The following is an 11403-nucleotide window of genomic DNA, read 5'->3' as shown; positions in this document are numbered from 1 at the left end:
CTGCTACGCTGCATGGATTATAGTTGGCATAGTAGTTTACACTCTCCCCAAATCCATTCGGTGGCATTTTTTTGAGGTGTAAGATCAAAGAGTTCAGAAACACAGAGGCTCTTCAGACTGCCATACTGAAAGATGTCCTTGCTGGTTCTGGTATTATGGCTCCCATTTTTTATTTCTCTGGGAAATACAAGCTCTTTATCATTACGTTTCTGGTAACTTCAACCCGACTCTGCTTAAGGGTAATTTTTTTTAAAGGTTTATTTTATTTATTTATTTGTCTCCCTCCCCCACCCCCCAGTTGTCGGTTCTCTGTGTCTATTTGCTGTGTCTTCTTTGTCCGCTTCTGTTGTTGTCAGTCACACGGGAATCTGTGTTTCTTTTTGTTGCATCATATTGTTGTGTCAGCTCTCCATGTGTGCAGCACCATTCCTGGGCAGGCTGCACTTTCTTTCACGCTGAGCAGCTCTCCTTATGGGGCACACTCCTTGCAGGTGAGGCTCCCCTACGCGGGGGACACCCCTGCGTGGCAGGGCACTCCTTGCGTGCATCAGCATTGTGCATGGGCCAGCTCCACACCCATCAAGGAGGCCTGGGGTTTGAACCGCGGACATCCCATGTGGTAGACTGACGCCCTAACCACTGGGCCAAGTCCGCCTCCCAGGGGTAATTTTAAGACTTGATTTTTTCTTGTCACCCCAGTCCTGCACAAACTGAAACAGAGGATCTTAAAGTTTACTCCAATTATTCTCTTCTCCTCAGTGCCCATCTAAACTTGGTCATTAGAGATGTGCAGTCAAAACTACCTCGAGGGACTCTGTCCTTGGACCACAGCAACTGCAGGGGAGAGCACGCTAAGGCCTCCGCCCAGGCCTAGGCACCTGAGGGCTGCCTCGCAGGCAGCAGGCAGCGGCGTTGCCGGGTTCGACCTCTCCGGTGAGCCATGGCTGTGTCCGGGCTGAGTGTGGCGGTTCCCGGGGAGTGGCTGGGCCGTTGCTTGACTGGAGGACCACCAGTTGGGGTACCTAATGAAGAAGCACTTGGTGATCATCAGGCGGCACAACTCGTGGGTGGCTACCATGGCGGGGTCGCTCCCGACCGGCCCTCGCACCCTGGCCCAATGCTGGCTCATGCGATGACTTTTATCTGCAGTGCCTTAGCCCAAATGGCACTTGTTACAGAGGCGAGGGGGGCTGCAACCTCCCCACGTGCACATGTTCCAGTTTCCTAGCACAAACTTCAAGATCACAGTTCAGAGCATTGTCCATCGAGAAGAGGGAGGGGCAGGAGGCCCTGGTGCAGCCCCTGACCATCTACATTCCAGACACCATGGCTTACCTGATCAGTCCCCTGGCTCACCCATGAGAACAATCAGTGCTGCAAACTCCTGCCCATCCAGCTCCCATGGATTGGGATCTTCTGGGTACAAAATAGGCCCTGCAATACCATCTAACCTCAAATTAATGGTTGACACTTCACAGCCAGAAAATGAAAAGCTTCAGGAGGAGACAGCCCAAAAGATGATTCAAAGCCACTTTATTCCTTAAGCATTTAATAGTACAAGCAATTACCATTGCTCCTGATAAACAGCTCACACTAAATGGAAATTTTACACACATTACTAAAAATTACCCATACTCCAGGAGTGCAGACAAGAGCTGGCAGAATTCAGTTCACCAAACTATCTTGATCATTATTTCATCAAAGTACCATGCTCCCAGGAAGAACCAGGCAAAGGCTCTTTCTACGCATAAACCCTGCCTCTGGGAGATTAATAGAGCAGGCTTTTAGGAAGAGATGGCCTAGGGGCATGCCTTGCTGTAGAAACCCTAAAGGACCACCCTCTCTTAGAAGTGTCCCAGCCTCTCCCAAACATGATGGAGTGCAGTCTGCCCACTCTAGTGGCATGCAACCCCCTGAGAATCTCTCACAGGAAGGTTCACGAGGCCCCCTGGAGCCCAAGTTGGTGCCCCACAGCCCAAACTCGCTGCCATCCCAGAGGCATGTTTGCCCAGAGCCCCCAGGTTCTCAGTTTTCTGGTCAGCCAGTTTTTTTTTTAATTCCATTTTTTAATCTTATTTTTAAAATTTTTTTAAAAAGATACTTAGATTAAACAAATGTCACATAAAAATACTGGGGATTCCCATACACCCTGCTCCCCACACCTCCCACATTTGCCCACATTAACAATATCCTTCATTAAGTGAGGTACATTCATTGCAATTGATGAACACATTTTGGAGTATTGCCACTAAGCATGGATAAAAGTTTACGTTGTAGTTTACTCTCTCTCCCACATAATTCTGTAAGTCATGGCAAGATTTATAATGGCCTGTATCTGTCATTGCAATGCCACTCAGACAATTCCCAAGTCCCAAAAACGCCCCTATCATACACATTTTCCCCTCTCCCCACCCTCAGAGCCCCGCCCTCACTGCCTCTACATCATTGATATAATTTCTTCCATTGCTAGAATTATAATAAGTCTATAGTAGAATACCAGTTGCTCCAGTGTGGCCTCTTTAGAGAATTATATGCTGGCCAAACTCAGCATATAAATACATTACCTTCCCCCCAGCATTGGACATGACTCTGGGGATGAGCCTCTCTAGCACTGATGGACTCCTACCATAAGCACTAACTAGCAATGTAACTGGAAAAAGTCCTTGGCAGGAAGGGGGAAAAGGTAAAGACAATTGAGTTTATATGGCTAAGAAACTTCAAAGTGAGTGAGGAGGTCATTCCAGAGTTTATGCTTATGCATGTGTCAGCCAGTTTTGATAATCACACAGTGGCAACTGCCACCAGCCCTAAAGCCAGTTACTTACATGGTGGTGGCAACACCTTCCCAATGGACCATAATGCAGACCATCCATGTGATCCACCGTGCCAGCACTGCTGGCTCCCAGCATGGCTGAGCTGGCCCCACAAACACATACACTATGGCCAGGCAGGCAGTGGTCACCCATGTGGCCATGGTCTCCCCTCCAGAGGCAGACACAAGAGAATAGAGTCCACAGGGAAGTCAAAATGAAAGTAGAGCCTATCTCTGTGACTGGCCACATCATGCTGGGAACCACTAGCTGGGTGATTCAGACAGCTTGGACTGCCCCCGGCCTGATGGACAACATAGTGCAGCAGGCATCCTGTGGCCAGCAGCAGCTCCCCATAAAAACCGTAACTCGGAATGGGACTCACATCATGCCCATCCCTGCAGTGGCCCAAGGACAGGAGAACAATGCAGCTGTAAGTCCGTTGTACATGTTGGTGACCCATGCTTCAGCATCAGCCTCCCCGGCCAGAAACCATCAGAACCACAACCAGTCAGAGCAGCCTGAGCTGAAGCAAATCAAAACAGAGGACAGTGAGAGCATTGTCATTGCTGTGAGTTAGACATGCTGGCTGCAGCCATGGGGGGAAAGGGCATCCAAAACTAAACCCTGGGAGACACTTCCTGCTTTAAGAATTGCCAGCATGGTTCCAAAAGGAGATATTTGTGCCCGTGACACACATAGCATGGTCTTACCTGGTGTGGGAACCTCTGGTTGGATTTTACCTCTCAGAACTGAACTCACAAAACCCAGGTGGCTTAAAAACTCCTTAATTTAAAAATAGAAATCACACTTGAAAAAAACCACACAACAAACCTTGTTCCAGGGCCGTGGTCTCCTTTCACTGTCAGGCACTCCTGAGCTTCCACTTTTGAGGGCTCAGGTTTGAAATAACGGTAAAGGTCCAGGGCATCTCCCGAATCACACCCATGCCTGGAGCAAGGGGACCTCACGAGGAACCAGCTGGAACCACCACCCACACTGCCCTCTGTGACCCGCCACCACAGGTCCTGGGAGGCAGAAAGTATTTTGTTGTTCATGTAAGGAATTAGAATATTCTGACATGTATTTTTCTTTCTTTACAAAATAATATGGTCTGACACTTCAAATCACTCCATTTCTCATCTGGAAATTTTGGAATCATACACTACTCTCATGAAATTTCATTTGGAAAGAAAATGTAGTTTTTGTTTTTGCTGGTTTTCACTTAGCCTATGGAAAGGGAGACTTTTATCTAACCTGTTAAAGTTCAGATGAAGCTCCTTTGCCTCCCGCAGTGCGCTGTGGTGGAGCAGCTTCCTGATGAATTTCCTCACCTCTGTCTGCCTTGGCACCAGCATCCACACCCCATGTACCCTGAGGACTGAAGTGGGGCTGTGGGGAAGAACTGTGGGAACTCATGGGGCCACACATAACGGTTTCTCTTTCTTGTTACTTTTTATTGTTACTTTGTGTTGTCTTCGTCCCTGGCAAAATTCTCCACTCTTAATTAAAACAAGTCTCTCTAAATATTGTGTATGTTTAAAAAACACAACTATTACTACTTCATTTAGAAAAAAGATTCAATCTTTCATCACACACTCTTTTCAAACACAGATCCAAGTCCTCTCTGCCATCTTTGACTATTTTAGGTGGTATCACCCAGCTCCTGGCGATTTCGGCAGCTCATCCATGAGAGTGACTGGGGGCCCCACTTACTGCCCTTCATCACTTCCTCCAGCAAGAGCCACTGCCACTGGGTGGAGCAGAAGCTGCATGTCAGTGACAATCCTTAGAACCAAGCATCCTGAAGTTGAGGATTTGAAACCTCTTGGTTGTTTTCTAATTTATGATAGGAAATTTCCTCCACCTTCTCAAACTGAATTTGATACTAAGGCTGACTTCTCTCCTCCAGAAAATAAAAATGAGAGAACAGGAAACAAAGGTGGGTGGGAAGTGGAAGGACTGGCCAGGCTTCAGCCCTCATGCCTCAGAAGGAAAGGCACTCCCCTTTCCTGAATGTTCTAGGGGGTGAGAGAAGAACATCCATGACAGTAGAAAGAGGGCTTTGGCCTTGTGAATTTTTAAATGTTATCATCATAATGTTATTTATTTAAATGTAGTTATTTTGGTATTTAATTTATTTTAAAGAGAGGAAAAACTTGATTTCCCTGGTGAAATGAAATGGCTCAAAATGGCATATTTAGGGAATTTTAAAACATTTATTATTTACCTAGAGAAAATATGATAAAACTGTTCTGAGTATTGTGTGTCAATCCACAGTAAGGAAATCTCACAATGTTATTGCAGATATGCATATTAAAAATTAAGAAATCACTGCATACAAGTTGGATTTATAACTTAGCTATTTAAACAATAAAAATGAAACCATCATGTGAATAAGGAAAAGAAAAAACTACATTGAGACACCAATTCATCCCCACTAGGATGGATATAATATTTTTGAAAATCTAAAATTTCTGCTGGTGAGGATGTGCACAAACTGGAATCCTTATACACGAAGGTGAGAATGCACAATGGTGCAAGCATGGTGGAAAATATTTGGAGAGTTCTTCAACAAGTTATACACAGTTAGCTGGTTGTCCAGCAACCCTACTCCTTGATTTATACAGTTCCATAATTGAAAACAGATATTCAAATAACTGTACACAAATGTTCATAGTAACACTATTCACAACTACAAATAGGTGGGAACAATCCAAATATCTATCATTAAACGAAGGCACAACCAAAATATCTTATATCCTTACAGTGGAATATTGTTCAGACATAAAAAGGAATGAAGTAATGTCACAAGTTATAAGACTGACAAATCTCAAAAGAATGACAAGTGAAAGAAGCCAGATTAAAAGTTCACATTAAAAAAAAAAAAGATTGTTTATATGCAGTATCCAGAATCTGTAAATCCATAGAGACAGAAGATTAATGTTTGATAAGGGTTGAGGGGAGTGTGGAATGGGGAGTAGCTGCTTTTGTGGGTATGCACTTTCCTATGGAGGCAATGAAAATGTTCTGGAACTAGATAAAGCTGATGTACAACATTGCGTGTGTACTAAATGACACTGATTATATGCCCTAAAAAGATTAATTTTATGTTTTGTGAATTTCATCTCATAAAAATATGCAAATATGAAAAAGCACGGTAACTACATGATATTTTATTCAAAGAAATCAGATTTTCTTTGGAATTTAGATCATATACGTTTTTAACAAATCAGATTTATTGATACATATTAATAAAGCGTAAATCCATACAAAGTGTAAAATTGATGGTATTTGGTATGATCATATAGTTGTGCGTTCAGCTCTTCAATCATTATTACAGCATTTTCATTACTCCAATAATGATAAAAAATGAAAAACAGACAAAAAAAAAAACCACCTCATCATTTCTCATTCGCTCAATGCTTCCTCTACCATACATAGCTGCTATTATTTCTCTAGTTTATTTGTATTTACATTTTATAAAAACATTCTGGTATATGCACTATTATCCATATTCACATTTCACGTGAAGTTTCACTGTTATACAATCCCAAAACACACAAATTTTAATGTATATATGTGAGTATAAACAGTAGTAAATAATTTTTAAACATTTATAGTCTCATTTATTTTTCATACCAAAATGAGACCACATTCAGAGAAAAATTAAACAAAAATGGCAAATTAAAAAGAAACACTTGCGGAGTCGGAACCTGGAAGGGACCGAAACTGGTGGAAGGTGGGGGTGTCTGTGTGACCTGCGTGGGGCTAGGAGTGGTGGAAGTGGCGGCCCCTGGTGGCGGGTTTGAGTATGCCAGGGAAGAAGGGCAAGCCAGGAGGGAAGGAGGTATTCAGCTGGGCGGAGACAGCTGCCACAGGGACTCGCCGACTTCACCTCTGCCCCGCACTCTCAAGCTCGAGGAGCTGCTGTGTCAGCCACAGAGGAGCCACAACGAGGACTGCCCAATGCTACCCCCTCATCCAGGTAAAGTACTCAACTGTGTGGGAAACTGTATAAACCCTAAAAGGGTGGCAATGGCTCTGGACTATTACAGTGGCAATGTCCCTGGAACCCATCCCACCTCTACCTGAAGAGATAGTTGCAGGTCCTATAGCCAAAAGCTGGTGTTATATAAAGGTTAAAGTAGTAAAAATTTCCTACATTTTAGTGGAAATCTATTAATGGACCATTAATAACTTCAGTTTTTGTCCAGAAGAAATGGGTGAATCGTTAAAAATTCAACATTTTCATCTGGCCAAATCACAAAACTTAATGTAAGTCAAAAAGTTTATTGACTTGTACAGGGAACGATTTTGGTTTTAAAAAACTCAGGACTTGGCCCAGTGGTTAGGGCATCCATCTACCAAATGGGAGGTCCGCAGTTCAAACCCCGGGCCTCCTTGACCCATGTGAAATTGGCCCACGTGCAGTGCTGACGCGCACAAGGAGTGCCATGTGCCACGCAGGGATGTCCCCCGTGTAGGGGAGCCCCACGTGCAAGGGGTGTGCCCCATAAGGAGAGCCGCCCAGTGCGAAAAAAGTGCAGCCTGCCCAGGAATGGTGCCACACACATGGAGAGCTGACACAAGATGACGCAACAAAAAGAAACACAGATTCCCATACTGCTGACAACAACAGAAGCGGACAAAGACGACGCAGCAAATGGACACAGAGAACCGGGGCGGGGTGGGGGGAAGGGGAGAGAAATAAATAAATAAATAAATCTTTAAAAAAAAACTCAGAGAGAAGCAGATGTGACTCAAGCCATTGAGCACCTGCTTCCCATATTTGAGGTCGTGAGTTCAATTCCTGACTCTGGGGGAAAAAAATTAGGGATAAACTAATGAACTCTGAATAAAGTAATAACTTCTGTTAATAATAAGGTATCAATATTGGTTCACTAATTGTGGCAAATATATCATACTAATGGAACATGTTAAAGATAGGGGAAACGGTATGGGGTATATCGGCACTCCATGTACTTCCTTCACAAATTTTCTGTAAATCTAAAACTGTTCGTAAAAAAGATCATTAAAAAAACTCATTAGAAAGGTTTTTTCTAACAAAACTACTGGTCTTTTATGAGATGACAAGCTTACATTATTTTGTGAGCTGCTTTCCCAGTTTTCATTGCAATTTTTGAACATGAAATGGAAGAAAGCAAAAAGAATCAAGTGGAAATAAATGATATCATCCCTGAGATTCTTTAAGGAAATGAGATTCATTTTACACAGGGTAAGCACCAAACCTTGACAAAATGGCTGACAACTTGGAAGCTGCAGACAAATATGCCCTGGAACTGCTGATGGTAGTGTGTGAAGCTTTGTGTAGTAACCTCAAGTAGAAAATGTTGATTTGCACAATACAGAGCAATTGAAAGCACACGCCATAGACTTTATTAATAGTTGCAGTGTACTATGACAACTTGTGTGTAAAAATTGTTAAAACTGGAAGAGCTGTCAAGCAGGGGACATAATGGACACATCAGCAAGGAGTCCTTGGTTCAATCTCACCCTCATTTAGTAGCTGAAGCCTGCTGAACACTAGCATCTGCAGTGTCCACTGTTTGGCATTTCACCCAAACAAAACAGTCCTAAAGCTTCCATGAATGGTAAAATAATGGAACTGAGGAACTGACTTTTACTTCTCCAGGTCCAGAAGGATTCTAATACACAAGTCATAAGCAAAAGGTTTTTTTTTTTCCCCATTATATTGTCTATAGAACAGAAGCTAAAAAGCATATTGTTAGCTTTTCAGGTGGATAATTTATGGTTTATTCTTCAGCTTTAAATTAGACTGGTTATATTCTTAGTTCTCTTTAAGGCCTTAAATTATCTACATTGACTTCTCTTGTTTAAATAATACCTTAAATTTATTAATATTCCTTGTCATTTTCACCAAGTCTATGCAGGATTGCACTAGATCCATAATGCAGTAATATTGATAAGTAAAAATATTAAAGTTTCCATATGATCTTCCATTATTTTTAGAAAAAATGAATTTTATAGGGTTCTGCTTAAAATTTTATATGTTCTGCTTAAAAGCACTTGTATCAGAGATTACCTGGAAAGTCTCCAGTCTAAGTTCTATGAAGACTAGAGCCTGCTTACCTTCAAGGTGAGTTATGGCAATACACTGCTTCAATTCTAATTTAATTTTTCATTTCAGGGGGCAAATAGGAAATGAGTTGTATAAATTTTTTGTAAAACTTGTAATGTTTGTCTCTATGTTAACCATTCAACAAACTAAGAGAAACAAACTTTTGTTTTTGTTTTTTGTTACAATGATTGAGAACTCATCAAGGTTAAGATTTCCACAAGGAAACATGTTTTGGGCTGAAGTAATATTTTTAAAGTATATTGTGACCTACATTTAAATGAAGAATTCTGTGCATGTTAAAAGTAATGATCGGGAAGTGGACTTGACCCAGTAGATAGGGCGTCCATCTACCACATGGGAGGTCCAGTTCAAACCCCGGGCCTCCTTGACCTGTGTGGAGCTGGCCCATAATGCCACGCAGAGATGTCCCCCGTGTAGGGGAACCCCACGTGCAAGGAGTGCGCCCCATAAGGAGAGCTGCCCGGTGCGAAAAGAAAGTTCAGCCTGCCCAGGAATGGCACTGCACACACGGAGAGCTGATGCAGCAAGATGACTCAACAAAAAGAGACTCAGATTCCCATACCGCTGACAACAACAGAAGCAGACAAAAGAAGAACATGCAGCAAATGGACACAGAGAACAGACAACTGGGTGGGGGGGGAGGGGATGGGGGGGAAAGAAAATAAAAATCTTTAAAAAAATTTTCAAAAATAAAATGATGACCAAATTTAAATTAGTACACTGATTTATATGCTGTTTTAAAGTATAATATTTGTATGCTGAATGGTACATATAATTTTTGTGTTAAGATTTATTTTACTTTATTTTTCTTTTTATCCCCCCTCCCTCAGACGATTCTCTCATCTGTCTGCTCATTGTTCTCTTACCTTGTCCAGCAGGCGTGGGGAACCAAACCCAGGACCTCCTACATGAGAAGTGAATGCCCAATGGCCTGAGCCACATCTTCTCCCCATGGGCTGCAGTGTCTGCTGGCTTGTGGCATCTGAACATTGCAGTAGGGATGGTGTCTTAACTCATTGCTTCAGGAGGCAGTGTCTGGCTCATTGGGGTGGGAAATAGCATCTCCTTTTCTTCTTTTTTGGAGGCACCAGGACCGGAACCCAGGACCTCCTGTGTGGTAGATGGGTGCCCAACTGGTTGAGCCATATCTACTTCCTGGTACATATATATATATTTTTGTTTTTAAGGGAATTAATAAGGTATAATTGTCTTAACTTTTGATATAATAAATTAATTTTTAAGACAGATTGAAGCCTCTGAGACATTTGTGAAAAAAGAAAAATATATTTCATTATAGTTAAATTGGTTTAATTTCAGATATTCATTATTTAACTTAATTATGTTTTATCATACTTTGGACATGGCATCTGAATAATAAATGAATCCTGGACAGTCTGCTCTCTAAGAACAATGAACTGATATTACTTGCTTGTAGGATGTGCACACTATTGGAGAGAACAATTAGAACATGCAAGGCCACACTTTGAACATTTGTTGCCTCCCAGTTTCTCCTTACTGTTTGTTATTGTACTAACATTGCAGATGATCTTGAAATCTTGCATAATATAAACTGCTTTTCATGAGCCATTTATTACAAATGAGCTTTAGCTTTAATACATATACTTGTTCAGTATTTGAAAGCTGTATTCAGTAAGGTCTATTCTGGTTCATTGTCCCAGAGAAGCAGGAGTGTTCTATGTCAAGTCACTGCATCTCATTACTGAATAGTGAAAGGTGGCTTTGTAGGTAAGATTATATATTTAACCAGAAGATAAAAACTGTGCCACTGGAAAAAAATGCATATACCTATATATTTGCCCATAAAACTTTATTCTTCCGATTAAAATTGCATATGGCTGTATATATGAGGATCTATACCAGAACCCCCAATTCAGTTCCATTGGTCAGTGTGTCTATCCTTGTGTGAATACCATGCTGTTTTCACTACTGTAGCTTTGTAGTATGTTTTGAAGTCAGGTAGTGTGATTCCTCCAATTTCATTTTTCTTTTCAATGTCTTTGGCTATTTGGGGCCTTGTTCCTTTCCAAATAAATTTCATAGTTAGTTTCTCTAGTTCATTAAAGAATGTGTTGATTTTTATAGGGATTGCATTGAATCTGTAAATCAGTTTTGGTAGGATAGACATCTTAATAATATTTAGTCTTCTTATCCATGAACAGGGAATATTCTTCCATTTATTTAGGTCTGCTTTGATTTCCTAGAAAGTGTTGTGTAGTTTTCTAAGTCTTTTACATCTGTAGTTAAATTTATTCCTAGGTCTTAGTTTTTTTTTAACTATTGTAAGTGGAATTTGATTCCTATTTCCTCCTCAGATTGCTGCTCATTATTGGTGTACAGAAATGCTACTGATTTTTGTGAATTAATCTTGTAACCTGCAACTTTACTGAGCTCATTTATGAGATCTAGAAGCTTTGTTGTAGACTTCTCAGGGCTTTCTATGTATAGGAT

General features: G+C 41.6%; 3 pseudogenes; all 3 read left to right on the top strand.

Moving 5' to 3' along the window:
• The first annotated feature begins 940 nt into the window (after positions 1–940).
• LOC131273011 (forkhead box protein K2 pseudogene) lies at positions 941–2070 on the top strand (annotated as a pseudogene).
• Positions 2071–2759: 689 nt separating this feature from the next.
• On the top strand, positions 2760–3434 carry LOC101430578 (forkhead box protein K2 pseudogene; annotated as a pseudogene).
• A 1865-nt stretch (positions 3435–5299) lies between these two features.
• Positions 5300–8411, top strand: LOC111766298 (speckle-type POZ protein-like pseudogene; annotated as a pseudogene).
• The last annotated feature ends 2992 nt before the right edge of the window (positions 8412–11403 follow it).

Source organism: Dasypus novemcinctus, chromosome 6 (assembly GCF_030445035.2).
Source record: "Dasypus novemcinctus isolate mDasNov1 chromosome 6, mDasNov1.1.hap2, whole genome shotgun sequence".
Classification (NCBI taxonomy): Eukaryota; Metazoa; Chordata; class Mammalia; order Cingulata; family Dasypodidae; genus Dasypus; species Dasypus novemcinctus.
This window is presented reverse-complemented; position numbering and strand designations above follow the sequence as displayed.